Source organism: Lichenostomus cassidix, chromosome 2 (assembly GCF_008360975.1).
Source record: "Lichenostomus cassidix isolate B80296 chromosome 2, HeHo_3.0, whole genome shotgun sequence".
In the NCBI taxonomy this organism is placed as follows: domain Eukaryota; kingdom Metazoa; phylum Chordata; class Aves; order Passeriformes; family Meliphagidae; genus Lichenostomus; species Lichenostomus cassidix.
This window is the reverse complement of record NC_139482.1, coordinates 17,454,032-17,476,308: the sequence shown is the minus strand read 5'-3', so window position 1 is coordinate 17,476,308 and position 22,277 is coordinate 17,454,032. Positions and strand designations below refer to the sequence as shown.

The following is a 22,277-nucleotide window of genomic DNA, read 5'->3' as shown; positions in this document are numbered from 1 at the left end:
TCCTTCAGCTGTATATATTCATTACATATGTATTATTGTGCCTTGAAGGCTGGAATAAGTGAAGTGCAAGAGTGAGGAACCACACCTCACATCAGGTACCAAAACACAGAGGAACTGGAGGACCTCCACAACAGCTATCTTAGTAATTTCTCAGGAGCCTCCTGGCACCACTTAGGACCCACACAGGTTTTCTTCTGGAAGTTACTTACTCAGATGTCAGCTGTACCCAAATGCCCTAGCAGCACTTTAAACCCTGCTTCTTTCTCCACAGTCCCTACAGGATCTCATCCTACTTAGTCAATCTCAATGAAGTAGAGGAAATATTTTTCACATGACGACAAACATGATTCTCAGCTTAAGCTTCAGAAAGAAAAGCCTTTTCAATACCTGGACTACCTTTTTTTAAAACCTGCTGTATGAAGGCACTACTGTAGCCCAGTAAGCTGTTGGTCTTCTGCAGTACTAGGGCATTAAGGTAGGATTTGTGCTGCTTTTGGTTATGAAATATATTGGTGTTGTGGCAAACAGCAACCATCTTGGCTTTCTGTCCCTGTGATCCATGCAGTTGTGTATTTTTGGTAAAGCACTGTTTTCTGTGAAAAAACTAGGATCTGAGGACTGTTTAAATATTTCCCAGTATTTTAGCTATCTGTGAGGTACAGTGGCAATAAAGGGATTTCTTCCATCAGACTCCTACCTTGTAAATTGAACTGATTTCAGACAAACACCCCCAGAGTGACACTTACCCCCTGACTGTAGCTGTCGAACATCATGAGCCCCACCAGACCACCACCCCGTGGTCTGCCAGGCTCTCCTCTCTAGATTGAAGGGCAAGGATCAGCAAGTAGGTGTTCAAAGAGGCAGAAGGTAAGGACCTAGACAAGAAGTGATGTTATCCAACTCCATTTAGATAAAACAGAAAAAATGGCTGACTGCTGTGTGGTGTAAGGGAAGTATTTAATTACTTACACAATACTCATACTCACATACTTATAAAACACAAATATAGGCTTAAGAGAAACTGGTGGAAAAAAAGAAACCAGACTAAGGCAAATTAAACAGAGTATAACACAGGCACAGCACTTTGCAATATTAAGTAATAAAATCTATATTTTCCATATGAGTTAATCTCATTCTTTTTTCTGTGCCACACTCAGGACACTTTGCACTTTTTCTTGTCATCTTCTCTCTTCTTCTTCTGTTGTTAAAAGAAACCACCAAGAAATATGAACAAACTATGGGCAGAAACCTTTGCAAGAAGTCTAATATTTACCAGCATCATGGTTTATTGAAAAATTATATTAAAATGATTAACAAAGAAGTCATCTGTGAATAGTGTATTCAAAAGGCATAGGACCTTTTCTCAGATATAAAGCTAATTGTCTTAGCACTTTGATCTATGCCAGTAGAAAACTGTTTTTCAGCTCACCATCTGGGGACCTAATAATAACTAGAGGGAAAAATACGCACTTTTTCTTTGAAAATGCTGTTGAATATGAGCTGGGGCTGTCAACAACATTAGAAAGTGACAGCAGCCCCTGGCTTGTGTGGAGCTGTAACAAAGCCAGCTACTTCTGTGCTACTGCTCAGCATTGCTCATGGATTTGTACTACTCAGATGATGGGAAAGCAACAATAATGTTTGTAGGCAGTTAAATGAAACAGAATATTGATAGAATCATTAAAGATGACAAAAGGGGAACATTTAATCAATTGATATTTTTCCCTATAACATTTTTTCAGGATTTTACTATTGATTGAATGTTGAGTACTTTGTTCCTGATTCTGTCTTGTAATTTTTAATTATTTAATGTTAATTTAACATTGTTACAATTTCCAGGATTTAAGCCACTAGAAAAAGTCATTTTCTATCACTAACATTTTTTATTTATTAAAATAAAGTAAAAATATGCAGAATTATATAGTAAGGCAGAAAACATTACATTTATATAATAATCTTCATGAAATTGCTTTAAGAACTTGTTAAAACTTAGAGAAGATATTTTGAGAGCACTGTGCTTTATTCCAATCACACATTCTAGGATTAATATTTTCAGATTCAACCTTACTGACATATTCATTTTTATGTTCTGAGTTCATCCCTCATGAGCACTATGTGCACTGCGAGTGTTTTTATTCTCTTGCATGTCCATCTTTCATTTCCACATTTGTATGCACTCAGAGTACTAACCAGAAGTCCCAAAAGCAGAGCTTTTAAGCTCTCACTGACTCCTCTCCTTCCTTGCTGTTTTCCAGAGGAGCAGCGTTCCACATTCAGTGTTATTTCCCATCCACTGTGCACATTACTGCTCTGACTTACTTGACTTGGCTGCATTACTGCTGTATTTCTTTTGTGCTTAAAACTGATCTTTTTTGACAATCTGCAATGACAAGATAAGGTCCCAAAAATTTTCGTGCTAAATAAGATTAGGGGTTGCAATCAGTCAAGGTATCTTCATTAGTTTTCACATTGGTTGTGAACACTCCCCGTGTTTTGGGGACCTCAGAAGCAGACTCCAAAATATGTTCTAGATATTTAACAACCGATTTTAGAATTTTGACAGCTTGATTTTAGAATTAGGAGGAGAGAAAAGAGTCAGACCAAAGCTCGCTCTCCAGCCTTTGCACAGCCTGGACCCCTGTGCACTCTGACTATTTCTACATCTGTGCAGAGAAAGGTTTGCCCAATTCATCCAAGCGTGTCCCCTTAAAAGACACATTTCTAGATAAAACTTTGAACTAATTCTGGATTAATAATAAACTAGAAGTAGAGGTGTCTAATAATAAATATGTATTTTAAAAACCATTTTCATTCTGAGAACTTATTTTTCTCCTGAATTAATAAAAGCTTCCTAGTATCTAGATTATATCAAACCTGACTGCTTAAGCTTTGATGATAAAGTTCCCCACTGGGATTTCTAGAATTGTCACAACTCAATTTGTGACTTAAAATTATTTTTCTAGGTGCCTCAGAGATGATCCAGAAATGTGTCTGAGCTTTTTTCATGTTACATATCACTTCAGAAACAGATGATGAAGGCCAAGAAAGCCTCAGTTACAGCATCTTACAATAACACCTTCAAATGTTTTTGGTAAATATACCAGTCAGACTTTAATTTTTAACACTAACAAGGACTCTATGCTGGCAGATTCTTATCCCAAAAGATTTTCCCTGAAAGAGACAAGTCTGTACTTTGGTCTGACTTTAGACAAACCAATTTTAAAATATTTTATTTATTATTTCCTGTTCAATGCAGTCCTGCTTACACCTTCAAGTCAAAGAAATTTTCTTAAAATGTGATGAGAATTGTAAAATATTTTCATTATGAAGTGTTTACTAGAATTTATTTAATATGCAACTTACTTGGTAGGATTTTTTTAACCTTCACAAACTGTTTTGAAAGACCTACTCGACAGCATTATACTTTGGTTTTTTGCCCCTAATTTAAAAAAAGAAATGCAGTCCTACAGTACTTACCCAGCCTCACTGAAACTGAAAACTGAGTAAGTACTGCAGGATTGGTCCTCTATTAAAAAAGCCCAAGACACATGGTGCTGAGATTAACAAAACAAAGTAAAGCAGCTATGACTTGGCACAAAGTTTGACAAGCTGCAGAAAAGCAAATGTTTAAATAACTGAAGTGGTACTGTTTTTCTATTCACAACCTTTTCTCTTCTAAACAGTATCATATTCTTTTCCAGCACATTTAGATTGCAAGTCAAGCTGTGTTTTATTTTTTATTATAATAAACCCAGTCAGTTTACTGTAACAAAGACGTACTAGCAGTGATCAGTGTGAAAGCCAGTACGAAATCAGGCTGGGGAAAAAAAGTCAAATGGCAAAATAAAGGACCAGCCGTCTGGAAAGTTCCTGGATCATGTAAAAAGAAAATAAAAGGCAGTGTTCTTATGAGACTAATGCAGAATACAAAAATATTTTCAGACAAAACTCTGTATCATTGCCTATGGCATTTGTAAACAGCAGCAGCAAATCCTTTCAAATAATGTTGCATTTATTAAATATTTTCCAAGTCCTTCTAAACCAAAATAGAAGTGTTTAAAAAAAAAAATTCTAGTAACAATGTTTATCTCCACTCCTTTCAAAATATAATAGGAACAAAACAAAACTGTAAATTATTTTTGCTGTCTTTTTTCACATGTAAAATAACTTTCCTACTTTTAAAATAAATTTATTCAATCTATGGGATATCAAAAGACTTTTGCATATTTTATTAGACTTGCAATGATAAATGATGGTTACAAACAACAATGTATACACCAATATCTTACCAGGTTTTTAGCTGATGGTCTTCTATTTTCAAGTTTTGCCTTGAATTTCAATCAACTAAAATACAGATATGCCAGAAATAGTGTTGGATTTCATACTAAAAACAGGCATAAATTTCTAAAAACATTTTCAAAGGCCAGCCTTCCTGATAAAGAGACTACAGGTACTTGGTTTCTGGCTGGGTTTAAACCTTGACATACATACATACATACATTTGTGTGATAACTGCTAACAGACAAATGTCCTCACTTAGAGTGAAATAGTTTAATGTGGAGTTTAATAATGTCACAAGAGTCACACATATGAAACAGAGTAGAGTGTGATGTCACAGGAGGCAGGAAAATGATGAAATCATGAGAAAGAGAGATTTCAGCGACCTAAACCCTCAGAAAAGTGGGAATTTGTGGAAAGCTGTTACAGCCAGACAGCAGTGGCAGTTTGGAGCTGCAGGAGCAATTCCCCTGTCGTGCTGTACATGTGTAGAAAGACCAGCAGATGTCTGTATCATCTGCAACAAGTTCTAAACATGTCCCTGTGAGACAAACATTGTCAGGCAAATTGCACATCTCTTCTCATCCAGGACAAAGGATTCTGCCTAAAGAGCAATTTAGGCAAAATTCTTTACGAATTCTTTAGAAGTTCCAGAATCAAACTCCTTTAAACAGTTACACTGCATGGCAAAGTTTCCTCGGTTCTGCTGGGCTGGAGCTGTCTGTCAAAGCTACTGTCACTTGGGACTTGCAAATTAAACATCTATATTTTCCAGTGTCACCAGGAGCAGAGTTTGTTACTTACTGAATTTGCATTTTGAACATATTTAAAACCAGACAATGTTGAGTACAACACTGACATTCATTTTCTTTCATAAAAATGGAGAAATGCTTCCCTTCAGCATAATAACCTAGAAGCTAGAATGCTCAGCCACAAATCAGGGCAGCTGACATTGTATGCCGCTGGGAGTTTTATGGGGCTTGATTACAATATCCCAAGTCATGGAAAAGTAGCCTAACTACCCCTCTATGATGAGAATAAGCCACCAGTTCTGCTCAAGCTGTGCCATTGGACACAAAGAATATGAAATTCATGAGACTAGATACAGAATACTCATGCATGAGCTTGATGACATACCAAAGCTGTGACTGCATGAAAAAGGGACAGCCCTGTGTTTTGGCCCAATAAATTATTTATGCATTTTACACTAGACTATGAATTACAAGAAAACAATATACAAAACATGCCCCCTTCCCCCACTCAGCAACCCAACCCAAGCAAAAATACTCAGCAAAAATACAAAGAAAGAAAAAACAGATCTATAGAAAAATCTCTTCTTGTATGTTGAGTATCCCAACATGCATCCTAGAGATTATGGCTCTTCTCGGCTTGCTCTCCCTGTATCCAGCTTTAAAGAAGAACATGGAGCTCTCTTTAACTAGAGTTAATTCATTGCTGTATGGAGCTGTGGGTTCAAAGATCCTCAAGTTCAATGACCAGAGCCCTGGGCAAATGCTCCAGTCTTTGTAACAAACTCAGTCCTTGCCATCTCTTATGATGCTCTTAGGAGAGAAATGAGAGAGGCAATTGCTCTCAGTCAGTGCACAGCTTGGCTGCCTGGGCATGGGAGGAAGATCAAGATTCTAGGTCCACCAACGAGAAATCAATCTGTAATTTCTAGTAAGTCCAAGTGCTTCCAACAGGTTTCATTGTCACTTATGACTGGCTGTGTCTGCTTTGAATCCCATTTTTAAGTGTTATCTATACTATGTATATTGGATACAGGTGCCTGTATCAACTTTGTGAATTCCCTTTCTGGACTAAAACATCCAACTACTGGGCACTACAGCAGTGTATGCTTTCATGCCCAGCTCCTCTTTTTTAAGGTAAAAGCTTTTTAACCAAAGAAGAATTTATGCACATTCTGGCTATCTGGAGGGCATCTTTCAAAGGGATATGCAAAGGATGTGGGGGAAGAGTCAGAAATTTCAATCAATGTAGTTAATCTTTAAGAACTGTAGTTTTTCTTTTGAGAATTGAAATATAATTAGATTAATTATCAGAATTATAATGAGGACTGCCCTAAAGATTTCTCACAACACTTCACCTGCCCTGTCACCTGACAGACTGTGCTGTGACTCTGAAGGGTCTCCTGCACAGGCAGCTGTGCTGGAGGCCATTGGGATCAAGGTGTGTGGTCAAAATTACACAGATAGGGACTTGCAGATCATAAGAGTGGCACATGGAAAAGAGTACCTATGCTGCTGCTCAAACCCACAGACTGAGGTGGCATCTATGGGAAAATACTAAACATTAGACAATGTCCCCCATTGCATGGAGATGAAGGGAAGGGAAGGAAAACAGAGAGTAAGTTTGAGGAAAAACCTCCTGTGAGTGAAAGGGTGAAAAAATACACTTTAAAAATGCTCTTTGAACTTTTCAAATGAACTAAGAAGAAACATTCAGCATAGGAACAGACAACTGGCCTTTCCTTTTGAGCATGAGTCTTCAAACACAAGCAGGATTCGTTAGCATTGCCACAACTAAAAAGAAGATAAAAGCTAATGGAAGACACATCCCTCCTTTAACAGACTATTGCATTAGACAGGCAAATTTATATTGCAATTTTGATTTTGGATTTCCTGTACAAAATCCTTATGAATGTACCCTTTTGGTGCTCCTATAAATATAAATATGTATCACTATTAAAGGAGTAGGAAACTTGGTGGCAGAAGAGATACTCATCCAAGGTTATAAGAAAAGGCAACAAAAGGGATCATTTTAGAAATCCAGTGCCTCAGTCACCACAAAAATATAGCCAAATTTTAAAAACATGAATTTGCATGAGAATTTAGCAAATTTGAACATAGAAGTACCACTGCTTTCCATCACAGAGAAGTGAGCAATCTACAAAACATTTTGGAAATGTGTCACAGAAGGAATGTTTTTTATTGGAAGAGCTCCTGTGTCTATTTCGTAGTTTTCAGAATGAGAACTATACATTGTAGAAAAAAGTCCTTTGAGAACTATCACAACATAGGAAGTCCACTGGGTAGATATCTAGATGTTATACCAGGAAAACACTGAGTGCTGTCAATATTTTATTGAGATCAACTGCTAATTAATAGACATTGGCACTGGAAAGTTTTCTTTAAAAGTTGGTTTTTACATCTTGTTTAGATAGTATTTTACTCAGATAGGATATAAATGATAATTCACATATGTTAACAGATCTATTCAGGAATAGTGGAATATTTAACAAGTCACAGGTTACAAAAATTATACATTTTCTTTTTTGAAGCTTCTAGCAATTCACCTCTACAAATCTTCCCTCCCTCCCTTCAAAAACTTACTGAATGTGTTACTTTTTAAATGTAAGCATTCAATTCTTTTACTGTAGCTTATTGAGGTTAAGAATTTTCATAGTTCTTTCAAGTAATTTTCATTCAAGGAATACCAATTCATTATAACTCTACAATGAGTAATACTACCATAACCCAAAATATAACACAAGTCTAGTTAAAGTCAGCTTTAACATTATTTGGACTACACACTCCAAGCTCATTACTGTTGTGCCAAGTGTAACTTACAGAAGTTAAAATTACTTTGAATCTCTTGAAGTACTCACCCATATCTTCCCATTTTTAATTGCAATGTTTGAACTTGCTTATCTGAAAACAAGAGGGGAAAGAGAAAACCCATGAAATCACATGCCTACATTAATGTATTCAAAATATTTGCATCAGGTCAGTGTCCGAACCCAGCGGAATGCACTGGGATGAGAGTCCTGGCAGAACTGTGACCTTCACTGCCGCCCTTGACCTTCATAGCCTCCTCCCTGCTGCTCTGCTGGCTGGGCAGAGAGATATCAAGAAGTAAATTTAAGTGTGACTGAGTACCCACAGCTTTCCATTAATATTGGTTCTGGACATCCTCACTGCTCAACACACCCAATTCAAAGTGTTTTAGCAGGTGGTTCTTTACGTCTCATATAAAACTACCAAAAGATAAGAGGGTCCACAGGATCAGATGATAAGCAGGAACGAGGAATATTGTCTGTATCAAATAAATCTTGCCACCATTAAAAGTGGTACTAGGTCTAACCTATATGAACATAACAAAGCTAAACAGCCAAATTCAATTCTGTTGCCATAGTTTCTAGGCCTCCGTTAAATGTTTCACTCTGGCAATATATGAGAAGTACCCTGCAGGTTAACACTGTACATACATTTCATCTGGAAAAATCCCTTCTTTTAAGAACTATAATAAAGCACAGGTATCAAAAGTGACAGCTTATTTGACAGAAACTGATTCTGTTACAAACTTTTCCAGAAACACAAAATTAATTCTATGAAGAAATGTACATTTTGCAGAAGCTCAAAAACTAATCTAGGGAGAGAATGGACTTTAATATTTTTAAGATAAAATAGTAGACCATAATTTCAAACCATAACTACCTACATATGACACTTCACTGGATCAGTAACTTTACCATATATATCTGTCACAAAATAAGAAGTCTAGTCACATTGTTAGGCAATATTAGAAGTCTCAAAAGCCACAGCAAATATTCCTTTGTCATAAACTAAAAATATGTAAATATATGCATTAGAATTAGAATAAGTATGTATGAATTTCTTTACAAATACATACAAAATTAGCATTTGATACCAGAAAAAGACAACAGTCCAGAAACAAGTTCTGAAGGGCAAACAATTCCAACTTTAGTGACATTTCTCACATGCTTTTAAACTCATCATCTTGATCTGACATCAGTTTAAAGTTTCACCTAATAAATTTTTTTTTCAGCGTGTTTCAGAGCATTTTCAAGATGAGAAATCTCATTGTGCAATTTAAAAGCCTCATTCTCTTTTTCAAGCATTTTTCTTTGTCATGGTCATCGTCTTCAAAGACAACCTGAAAGATTGTGATGCCTTGAATTCATAAGGAAGGAATCAGGGATTTAAATATGCTGCACTGGTGTAATATTATACAACACAGTATCATATAATTTCTGAATTCTATTACAGAGCCATAATATGAATAGAAAAAAGTCGAGACTCTAAATAGGTCCCCGCTAGAAGAAAGGCTGCAGTACATTATATACAAAGCCCATAACGCATGGGGACATTTTATTGACAGGAATAATGCATATCATACTGTTTGTGTGCCCTCATCATTCAGGTCAATTTATTATGGAGGCTGTGTCCAGGAAGGCAGCTGGGGCCTATCCACCCACACTTCCCCCCGTGTTTATGAAGTGCTGTCCGTAACTAGGCAGGCAGGAGGGACTGTGGACAGGCAACACCAGGGGGTTGCAAAGTGCATGGCTAAGGAGGGGGGCTTGTTGCCTTTGTGTCATTTCTCAGTGACAGTGCTGCCAGTGTCATGAGGAGCACATCACATGTCAAAGCGGTGAAGTTTTCAGGCTGGGAGCCGCATGGAGTCCATCAGGCCTTCTGATATCAACACAGTTGGTTTTCTACTTGGTGTCGGAGCCACCCAGAGGCAATTCATATTCTGAACATTAACATGGCTTTGCATGCCTGTCACACATAGACCGTGCAGGGGTTTAATGCTATTGAAGACTACGGTTTAAATCTCTATGCAAACAGTGATTACCTTGTAAGAAGGTTCCAGGATAACATGCAACAAAAGACTTTAAAGTTATAGTTTTAGTAAAGCAAACTCATTTACATTTTTATTATGCGTGTCCTTTGTTTAAATCTTGCCACGTCCATTATAGAAAAGACTTCTTATGCAACTGAAGCTTATTGGGACAGCTACTCTTTTTTTCTTGTTGGTTTCAAAGCTATTGAAAACATTTGAATATATTGTCTTATGGCTGTCTAGATTTTACTGCCACATATTTCTTTTAAAATTATAGAAAAGCTTTCAGAGCTGGCACAGATCTTTATAGTAATACCAGAATATTAACTAACTCGTGAAACCATTTAAAATAATATCACAAAAGAGAAGACTCACACAACAGTTGCTTTGCCTGCTAAGGAAAATTCAGGATATTATTTGCATTGTTTGGTAAAAATATGAACTTTAAAAGAAGTTACTCCAAATGTTAAAGACCTCCAAAAATTAAATATCAGGGTTTTGAAAGGGCACGTATACTTAAACTATAGTGTAATGATGGATAAAATATAGTTAATAACTATTCGGTTTTCTCTGAAGAAGACATTTTTTGTCTCCAATTTACCAGAAGAAATTACCAATCTACATAAAGTTTTGGCTACAAAGTTTTCAGTGATTTAAAAGGAATTATGTAAATAAAATGTCAAGTGCTTTGCACATTAATTCATATTGGTTTGTGGTTGCCCTTCCTGTACTGAAAAAACAGTAGCAGCTTACATGAAGACCAAGTGTGAATAACAAGAATGTTATTTTAAATAATGTAATATTTGTAATAAATTCTAGTGAAATACTTTATCAATACTTCATTTTAAACAGTGTTTATGCGGTATCAGATTTGAAATTATTCCTCTGAGATAACTATGAGATTGCATGCTTTTACTGAAAACTTTTATCAGATCCTGTGGATTGCCAAATACCCTGGAGGGAAAGCAGTCGTGTTAAGAAAACAGCACATGCAATATTTAGGTAATTAGCAGACGCTCTACTCTGGCAGTGGTCAGCTCTAAACCACCGCAAAACAACCTCAGAATTTCAAAAGACCTTTTAAGTAACTGTTACAGCTCTTAATAGGCTTAAGTATTTGTTCCTCTGCACTGGCTGTGTTTGAGCATCAACAGCAGATGCTCGAAGCAGAACCTTTACATAGAACAAACAAACAAACAAACAAACACAGATTTCCATAAATCCACCGAGCGAGTTTGAAATGCCATCTCAGTGTGATCTGATCTCGCACCCTGTGAAGGGGAGAACACGAGAAGCACAAGAGGCTTTCCTGGCCCAGTTGCCCTTTGCCACCCCCGGCCAGCCTTTAGCTCGAGCGCCCCCGGCTGCCGCGGCCGGGAACTGCAGCTCATTACCCATTCCGTCTCCCGCTGCAATGAGGACACTCATTAGCAAAATGAACAAAGGGACAATTTTCTGTAGCTACAGTCATCTGTTACACTTTGAGTGGCAGGTTTTGTAGCAATGTTCTCCCTACCATCTGCCCACAGCGGTAGCGTTTGGCTTGCTTAAACTGGGGAACTTTTAAGTTGTAAGAAAAAAGGGCTAGAGGTTGGAAGGCTTATACAACATGGCTTAGACACGAGACTTCACAATTTCTCACCTTTTCTGATGTATTGCCTTTATTCTAACACTTTCATTACTTTAAATTAAAAAAATGGTAAGAAAAGTAGCATATTTCAACCTTAATAATTCTACTCTACATTTGCTAAGGTTTTCTGCTGTAAACTTACAATAGCTTTTCTAATAACACTAGACAGATATGCATACAACAAGCTTCAACTAGATTCATTCACTTATGTTCACAGTATTCTAGCTAAACAGGTAAAGGTGAGAAAACGTAGCTATTCCCTATGCAGTTGAGAAATATGCACTTCAGTTTTGGTGCCCTGCAGTATTTAATGTACACACAAAAGAATAATTCATCCTTTTGAATAACCATTATGACTTTTGCACTCTTATTGCAAAGAAATATGATGCAAATTACTGATGTTATCCCACGACATAAAGGAAGAATGTATTTGAGTATATTTCAGTTAAAATTATAAACTAAAGTTGTTAGTGTTGTAGATACATTGGTAATTTTCCTTGAAAACAAATCCATTCTCGAGAATCTGTCACCCAAATGATTATGTACCTCTGTTTCAATCTCTACTTTAGGTATTTTGAGGCCATGCTGTGTGCACACCAGAGGGTGCAATTGCCCAGGATGTCATTAAAAACACTCATTTACAAACACACCCAGTTCTGAGTGAAGAGGGAAATTATAATTTCAATATTAATTTTTATTTAGTTTTATTATACATAACATCTTATATTCCCATGTTTATAATTTCAAATCTTTCACAGTTTATAACTGTATATTTCAAAGAAAAGCAGTTTAAGGTTTAATATGGGAAGCTCCAGTATACAAGCCTTTACTTTACAGTCAGCCACACAGTTATTAAACCCGTATCTTCAATTCTGCTGACAGATATATTTCATTAGGGCTTCCTAGGTCTTGAAGGAGATCAAGATGCCATCCTTCCTTTGACCACACGCTCTAATCAGTAACCATTCTCATAGTGGTTTCATCTTGTAGCCATTGTATTCTATTTTGTCATCCATGGAGGCCTTTTAAATGAAACAAAACATAGACACTGCCCAGGGAGGGACTAACAAGTGGCTACTGGCCCAGATACCTCCATTTAGCTTCTAATGTCATGCCAGAGCTGGAAAGATTAAAGACAGCATAGCTTTGGAGGGAAAACAGGCTTTTCAGAAAAAGAAGAAAACAGTGAACTTTTCGTGTTCCTGTTTTGTATAAGGATGCAGAATTCTCAGAGAAACTGGTGATCATAAATATTTGTTGTATGGATTAGCTAAAGATTGAATAGATCCTGAAGTAATCCTTGCAGCGCAGCCTAAGGATGATGGGTTGGCCAGCCAATTTGACACTAAATGTTTACTGCAACCATCTGTTTTCATCCATTCAGGAGCTGGTCTGGGATGAAAATCAATTAGTGAATTTATGTAAACTGTTATTAAAATACTTCTTGTGACCTGGAGAGAGATTAAGCATTCTCTCAAGAGAGAGATTCCAAACACTATGCAAATGTCTGTAAGTCTTCTCCTTGCAAGGTATTCAGATTCTGTAATCAAGTAATCTCAAACTATATGATAAACAGATTTAAGCTGAATTTTTCAACTTAGGGCACTTTCTCCAGCTCTTAAAAATGTTTTTACTTTTTTTGGTTCACTTCCCTATCTATGCAGGCTAGAACTAGTACTAGTACTCAAAGACTTCAGAGATCTAATGCCTCTTTACACTTACCTGGAGCCTGTTCCAGTACACAACCAGCCTTTGAGTGAAGAACCTTTTTCTAAAACCCAACTAAAACTTCCCTGACACAGCTTTAGGCCATTCCCTGTCACTGGTCACCAGAGAGAAGAGATCAGTGCCTGCCACTCTGCTTTCCCTCACAAGGAAGTTGCAGACTTCCTCTCAGTCTCCTCTTCCCCCAGCTGAACAGACCAAGTGACCTCAGTTGCTCCTCACATGGCTCCCCTCAAGACCTTCACCATCCTCATAGCCCTCCTTTGAACACCCTCCAATAGCTTTATGTCTTATATTGTGACACACAAAACTGCACACAGGACTCAAGGTGAGGCCACATCAGCACAGAATAGAGCAGGACAATCTCCTCCCTGGCCAGCTAGCTCTGCTGTGCCTGTCCCCAGGATTTTAATATTATTAATAATTATACAGTTTTTACTTAAGAGTAAAGTCATACAATGCATTCACTTCCCTTGCTTCCAATAAATTATTTTGTCCTTAATGGTGCCATTTATTGTTCGATCATTAATATATTGTCCATTTTATGGACAAGTCTTTAGTAAAAGCTGTTCTCTTCTTTAGTTTTGAGACTATGCATTTTTGGCCACATAATACTTCTTTTCTTAACAATTTCAGCTTTTCTGTTCATATTATTGTGTCCAGGTTTTAACTGTTGGTCAGTTTTTCTCACCAATATGTATCAAGCTTAGGAAATATTGCATATATGTGCACCAAAACCCACTTGCATAAAAAAAGCATTAATATATTCATGGCATTACTTATTAGCTTCCCATTCACTTTGGCCTCACCTTGAGCCCTGTGTACAATTCTGGGCCCCACAATTTCAGAAGGATGTGAAGGTCCTTGAACATGTCCAGAGGAGGGCAACAAAACTGGTGAGAGGGCTGGGAGGAATGTCCCATGAGGAGCATTAAGGACCTTTAGGCTTGTCTAGTTTGAAGAAAAGGAATATGAGGGGTGACCTCATTGCTCTCCACAGCTTCCTAAGGAGGAGAAGCAGAGGGGCAGGTGCTGAGCTCTTCTCCCTGGTGTCCAGTGATAAGGCACGTGGGGATGGTTCAAGGGTGCCAGGGAGTTTTTGACTGGGCATTAGGAAGCATTTCTTGACTTTGAGTGCAGCCATATACCTGAAGAGGTTTCCCAGAAAGGTGGTTCAAGCTTCCAGCCTGTGTCTTGACAGTGGGTTCATGGGCATTAGAGTGGTAATACAAGTACCCTTGGGTTAAGAGGCAGAGTCCAAAAACTGTATCAAAATCCCTGATGATCCACTAAATAATTCAGCATTATAGCACTAAAATCTACAACTAACTGACCTTGTACCACTAAAAGCTGCAAGGCAGTTTAAGTACTGCCACCAAACTATTTTGAACTCTAATAGCAGTGAAAGGTTTAACATCTGAATTCCAGTGAAGTTACAAACATCTGTACAGGCTGCTTTCTGATCCACCTGGGTGTTCTAAAAGTACTCCCACCAACTCAGAACTTTTAAAAGATAGTGAGGAGTTGACTTTGTATCCCTAGAATTTCACATATCCTCTACTCTAGGTGGCTGCCAGCACAGTTAGATGGCATTTTCAGATCTCATTAGTACTACGCATCTCAATGATACAAAGAGAACAGGGATGAAAAAGCAGTAACGTGCCAGGCTCAGCTAGAATCTCTTTAGAGCCTGAGACTGCTTTTTGTCAGCTTAGGCATATGTGAAGTTTTGAAAAAGTGTTACAGATTTGTCACATTTCAGTGAACTCCAGATGAGCACAGTTAATTTGGGCAAAAGGACATGTTTATGTTCCAGAAGGGATACAAAGGAGATGTATGGGCAATGAGACTGAATCATGTCTCCCTTTTGAAAACTACAAAAACAGGCTAAAAAGCAGGAGAGTTCTTTGCCATTATAACCAGCAATTTACATCTGCATTTGTGTGGGGAACAAGATTCATAATATAGAAGAGCTTCTCATGTCTATTAATGGTTGTACCCAAGTAGCTGTTATAGTCCATGAACTTTGATTGCAGGTGTTAAGAAAAATCAAATGAGGGGTTTTCTATTACATTTTTATACGTCAAATGAAGCTGTATCTTCACTCTATATTTGAAATGCTGATTTAAATGATTACCAACACAATTCTGACTGAAGTAAGAAAATATGTATTTTAGAATTCCCAGAAATAGTATTTCACTACTTCATTGTAAAAGGGAACATATACTATTGTTCAAATAGTCTGCATAGTCTACAGTGCTCTTATAAACTATCTCTGCCTAAAACACTAAAAGTAATTGCTGGAAGATTCATCAATACTCACCAAATCCCCTTGGTTTTGAAGCACTTGGTTTTGAAGCAGAATTGCTTTCTTCAATGGATGGTGCTACAGACCATTATCCAGGAATGAATAACAAAAGTAAAAAATTAACATTTTTACTCTCTGTGAAGTTTTAAAAAATCTTGCAGTTTCTTTCTTTACACAAGCTACCCTTTCCTTCACTGCTAAACCCTTGGTTTTGTTTTCTAATCACCCACTTTAAGCTATGCAACATTCTTGAACTGCACATCATCTTCTGCCACTTGGTCAGTGTTTTCCGCATTCTGATTTCCTCTCACATCTTTTTAAAATTCCTCAGCTTCACAGCTCCTCGTATCTTTTCTGTGAACTTTTCTCCTTTGCTTCACATTTCTCTATCCTATTCTGTGAAACATCCACATGATTAATGCTGGCTTAAACCCATTCAGAAGTGCACCTGTTCTCCTGTCCCTGCACATGTCTAGGAGATCATTCATGCTGTAAAAACACATTCTTTTCTCCTTCCAGGATTCTCTATGAATTTTTATATACTGTATTACACAGTAGATGATGTTAATCTACTGGACACACTTCCCACTACACATCTCCGCTTGACTGTGCTGTGTACAAACAGGAGAATAATTTTAGCTAAATATTTTACCCACTATCTTTCCCAACTACTCACAAAAATAAAGTAATTTAATAATCAGTTTTTTAGATATTGACTTTGTTTCATCAAGAGGTACAACTGTGCATGCTCTGTTCACGTGCAGGAGAAGAAAGAGGAAATTTAGATTCCATGCTTCCTAATGTGCATTCTTTTTGCTGCTCTAGCTACATGCTGAGATTAGTTACCATGAAGGTTTGTGGCACAGGCCCTAGAGGGCACTAGGAAGCCACCTGGAGTGTCCATGATCAGTCATTGGCTACTTGGGAGCCTAAGAGTTCAACTACCAAATTAATTTTTTTTTTTTTAATTGAACCAATCTCCATTTTATGAGATTACTATGCTTCTGCCTCCTAACAGACCCAGTCGCAGACTGACAATAAAGCAAGTTCCCTTCATTTGTTGGGAATTAAAGCATGCTTATCCCTTCATGATTTGACTGTCTTGAGTACCATGGAAAAGTAAGCATTGACTGCATATTTGGGTCTAACCCGACATTGCTTGAGCATTTTGTGGTCAATTTTCACCAGTCAAGAAATTAAAAATTGCAATTTTTGCATTCTTCCACTGGTGAAGAACCTCATTAAGCCTCATTAATGCTGTATTAACAATGTTACTCATCAAATGATGATGTTACTCAGTCTAAAACTATATTCAAGTATGCTAAACTGTACAAGGAGAAAACAATACTTGTAAAAAATATTTTTTTGTTAATTATTTTTTCTATTAGTTTAAATGCCTAGTCCTCACAAAAAATTGAAATACCTTCTCCAGGTTTTGAAGTGCAAAGGTATACTCTGTAACTAGTTCATGACATACTAATACTCAATCCAGCAGTCTATTATCACAATAATGAATAAAACCCATCTCAAAATTGTCCCTGAGATCAGCCAGCATATCACATAGCTGTTGTTGGTAGCTTTGTTGAATTTGGACCTCTTTCTGCAATTCAACTTCTAATAAATCACTGAGAATTTTGATGTAGAGCAAAAGGACAAGAACAATTACAAAACTGAACCAAACTATCTTTATTTGTTCTCCTTTTTTATTTAAGAAAATTAAATCTAAACTCTTCTGCTCAAATAATGTCATGTTCCTTTTCTGTAATGCTTTCTGCATTGATTATTAAAATATTTTTTCTTAATGTTTGTATCAGAAACTTGAATCTGTGGCTTTATGTATATTTCTGTCTTGTAGTGAGGGTGAGATGTGTTAATGCTGGCATGGGTTGTGATTTATTGCCTAACAGTCACTGACTGTATATTAACAAACAAATACATGGGAAAAGAGCTGTAAATAAATTATACACAACAGGGACTGTGCTACTTTTCTTGCCTATTACAATACTGTTATAAAGTATTTTACCAGAAATACCACATGACAATTTAAGAATATTTTTCTTATGGTTGTTAATATGCTGAGCACATTGTAATTCATGTTTGTTCACTGCAAATTTGCAGAAGACACCTTACACAGTCACCTTTAAATCTATATTACTGCTCTTCTTTACTTCTTTATTTCCAATACTACCATGGATTACTTTTCATTAAGTAAAATAATGTTTTAATCTGCACAAAAAGGATATATGAATGAAAACTGGTATCTAGTGAAGAATAACATGTAAGTGAAAAAGAATTTTTTTCTTTACCGATTTATGTAAAAACTCAGTGTCTGTCAGTGGGTCATTTATGCCTTTACAAAGGTTTGGAGCCTGCTCTTCAAAATTTTCTTCATATTGTGCTTGACTGATGCTTCTGCAGATGAACAACTCTGGCTAGAGGGAGCAAATGAGCTAAAAATCAAACTTTTACAACTATTTATTTTTATATAGAAAGCAAGCTGGTCAAAAGAAGAGTATGGCTATTCCATTACTCTGTTCAAGATGCTGATGATTAGATTCAGTCACCTATACCCTGCTGTTCACTTGGGCAGAGTCTCCACACCTGTCAGAACTCACAGCTTCATATCCACACTTTGGACATCTCAGGTTGCCAGCAGGAGTGCTGACAGAGCAAAAGACCTAAATTTAAGCATCTACCTAAGAACAAGTTTCTGCCACAGGCAATAAGGCAAATGAAACTTGACTCAGCTGCTCATGAGCACATAATTTAGTGTCAGAAGAAGCGAGGTATGAAAGATATCTCGCACAGGGCTGGCCAACAAGGAATGGGGCTGAAGGAAACCTGTCCCTTTCTGAAATCAGAGGCAGAGGCCAGGTTGAATAACTTTAGACATCTCCACTGACCAGAAAGGCAGATCTGTACTGACTATTTGGGAAGACACTCCCATGAGACACCTAAATGTATGTTTCCTCCTCTGCGAGCTGATTCTCAACCCAAAATAACAAATTTGACTGTTAAAGTATCATGGAGCCTTCTGCAAAGAAAATAAGAAATATTGCAGTGCAATGTTGTTTGATAAAAAGTAATTACATTAACAAAATTGTAATTTGCTTTTGCAGAATAAATTATAAAAATGTGCCCAAATTAACACATATTGTCAAATCAGAAGTATCAATGATAATCTTTTTAATGCATGTGGTAAGCATTGCTCCATTGCATCACTCCTGTGGATGATAAAAATTTAAAATTAACATTAAGAAAACTTTAACTCATTAAATGGAAGATCTGAATATATAAAATCGAACATATATCTCAGTAGTCCCGTGCAAGGAAAGCATAATGAGAACTGACCCTCAATATAAATATACTTTAATAAATCTACTGGTGAATAAAATGTTCTCTGTTAAACTAAAGACTCCCCCTCCAAACCTTCAGTTGGATTCACTATCTGACAGGCAGAGAATATTTATGCAGGCAAGATATTCAGCTTTCTCAAAAAATAACTAACTTAGGAACACTCAAGTGTCTGCCAGATGGTAACTAGTCAGATTCTGCAAATGAGACCCACACATATGTATTAATACAGACATCAAACTGTAAACCCAGTAAGTGGCCAAAGCTTGTTTATAAATCCTAATTCAACACCCTTCAAAGCATATTTTGATGAAAGGAATTGAAATATCAGCATTTTAGCAAGTAACAGGCGAAGAGTTAAAGGAAGGGTTCTGCTTGCCCCTTGCTCAGATGACCAAAATACGCTGGAGTCTTTCGAGGATTAGAGGTAGAATGACATACTCCTTCTAAAAACAGTACCCAAAGCATTTAATTTAAGTTCTTATCTCTGCATACCACAGAGAACTAAAAAGAAAAGCTTATTCTTTCTAGGAATTTTGTGCGCATGATTACTTTATAACCTTAAGCACCTTCCTATGAAATTTCTTACACCGTAAAGGGATAGATAGAAACCCCTAATTTTGGAGGAACACATCTCCCTCTGCAGGTCTCTAGAGGCACCGTCTGCCAGCACAAATTGCTGAGGCACTTAGGTTAAGCAGATTGCACCGTGCTTCCTTTAGGACTGCACCCTCCCTCCCAAGCCTAAGCACGACATTTCAGTTACACACTGCTTAGGACACACATAACTGTGCAAGATGAATAGGTTATATTATTTGGATATTCTTTCAATTTGCTTTTGTATGTGATTTGCCAAAGCACCGTGCTATTTCACTTAATCTTCTTAGATGTGTGAGATCAGCTAAGCCAAACTTGTAACTCACACTGGGCAAATGTGAATGGAGCTGACAGGCCCACAATTTTTCCCATGCTCTTAGGCACTATTCCAAACTTTCAGAATTCTAACTTACATTTTTTGTACCTAAAGCATTGTTAACCCCTACGTAATTTTCTCTGATTCAGACAGCCAAGCAATCCAGCCTCTAATTAATCTATTAATACTTGCATGTTAATCTATTTTGAAAGCAGGAATCAATATAATTTAGCTGAAATAGGTTTATGAAAACAGAAAAAACCCCAGACCAGATTCCTTAGGGATTGCATACAGAGATGACAGTGGCAAAACTATTACCTATAGCATAAGAAGGATTCTGTTATGATACTTTCCTAATTGACCTTGACTAAAGTTTGCACAGTAATAGGTAGCTCCTTTATTCTGGTATTTCTTTGATACCTGAGTAGCAGTGTAGCACAATCAGTGCCATAACACCCCATCTTTAAGTCACCTGAAATGCAAGGGCTACAAAACCTAAAAAAATTGAAAAAAATCACTTGCAATATTACTTGTATTATTAAAGTGAATCGATCTTCTGTTAATAATGGAAATTCAGAGGCAGTGTCTGTATTTCTTTTATCATTTCACTCGAATCACCTTTTGAAGACAGACGGGGCTATTGGGTTTGCATGGCCAGACTTTGGTAGCTGGATGGGCTACAGGGTCAGTTTCTGGGAGAAGCTGCCAGAGGCTTCCTCCATGTCCAGCAAAGCCAATTCCAGCCGGCTCCAGGACTGACCCAACGCCGGCCAGGGCTGAGCCCACCAGAAATCGCGGCAGCACAAAACTATTGTGCAGATGGAACTGTGCTCAGAGAGGAGTGAGAACATGCAAGAGAATCAGCTCTGCAGACACCAAGGTCAGTGATGAAGGAGAGGCAGCAGGGGCTCCAGCCGGAGCTGAATTCCCCTGCAGCCCACGGAGGCTCACAGGATGCACAGATCCACCTGCAGCCCACGGAGGCACACAGGGATGCACAGATCCACCTGCAGCCCACGGAGGAGCCCCACGCCGGAGCAGGTGATGCCGGAGAGAGGCTGTGCCCAGAGGCAGGAAAAAGAAGGCCGAGTCACGTTAACAGCGTCACCGGTGTCACGGGAGAGCGGCCCGCAGCTACCCTCGCCCCAGAGGGATCGGCGGGAATGTCCCAGAGCGCAGCGCAGCCCGCCCAGCCGGCCCGGCAGCGCAGGAAGTGACGCGAGTCTGGGCCGGGCCGGGGCGGCGCTGGGCTCGGGGCTGGGCCGGGCCGGGGCGGCGCTGGGCTCGGGGCTGGGCCGGGCCGGGGCGGCGCTGGGCTCGGGGCTGGGCCGGGCCGGGGCGGCGCTGGGCTCGGGGCTGGGCTCGGGGCTGGGCCGGGCCTGGCCCGCTCCGCTTCCCGGGTGGTGCCGCCGGGCCCCGCTGCCCTGGGCGGCCGCCGAGCCGAGTACAGCCCGCGCCGAGCCTGCCGCAGCCTGCAAACCTCCCCGAGCGGGGCAGTCGTGCAGCTGACCGCCCCACCTCCCGAGAGGCACAATGCGCTTCGGGTTCCTCCTGTTTGCTGCCGGCCAGCTGTTGCTCCGCGAACACCCTCACTCCTAGATGTTTTTCTTGTTTGACACGTATTAATCTCACTCCGTAGCCTCTCCCCCACCGTAAGCCAGCCTCCTCGCTGCTGGAGCATCTGGCCACCTGGACGCTTCCTGTTGAAGTGAAAAGTGCTGTTAAGTTGTAAATATCAGTGGTTAGATCCTCACTGGAGAGCATCTGGTGAGACTTCGTGCACTCCAGGTCAAGAAACGTTTTCCCCACGTGATGGCATGTTTCAGACAATACTGCACATAATGTGGCAGCAATGCCATGATTCCCACCACACGTAAACCAGCCCCAAGTTCTCACCTCTGTTTACGAATGGACTGGAAGAGGGAGAGGTGGATGAAGTTTAGACGGATTTTTTAAGCTGCAGAAGAATGAGAAGAAAATGTGGAAGAAATAAAGAGTAGTGACTTAGGCGCTGAAGGTAGAAATAGAAAAAATCGGAGGCAGTTTATGGCAGCAGGCTAGAAGAAGGTTGTATCAAATACGAGTATAAGCCATTATGAATGGCCAGTTTTCTTTCACTGTAATAACAAACTTAGACTTTGACATTCTAGTTTTGTGTGGTTAGGAGACAATAATGTGATGGCCCAGAGCTAGGCATAATTTTCTCATAATTATCCCTTGATAGAAGTCAGTCAGAAAGTATGGGCTAGCTGAAAAAACTGTAAAGGTATTAATGTGACTTTGAATACACTGTTTGATCTGTAGTGCACTTTGGCTTCAATAGCTATTAGCAGCTGCATTAAAAATTCCTTAAATTTTGTTTGAACTCAAATTACACCTAGAGAAACATTAAATATTTAATATGAAACATCACATCAACATGGCACACCTCTATAAATATAGAAGCAACTAATGACTTA

At 38.5% G+C, this 22,277-nt stretch overlaps 1 long non-coding RNA gene across 1 annotated transcript; it reads right to left on the bottom strand.

The window, feature by feature from the left end:
- Positions 1-936: 936 nt before the first annotated feature.
- On the bottom strand, positions 937-15,634 carry LOC146440883 (uncharacterized). The gene is made up of 4 exons (XR_014849706.1): positions 15,567-15,634; positions 7,997-8,131; positions 4,290-4,344; positions 937-1,198 (listed from the first exon to the last, which is right to left on the bottom strand). It is a non-coding gene; the product is annotated as an uncharacterized LOC146440883 (long non-coding RNA).
- Positions 15,635-22,277: the final 6,643 nt, after the last annotated feature.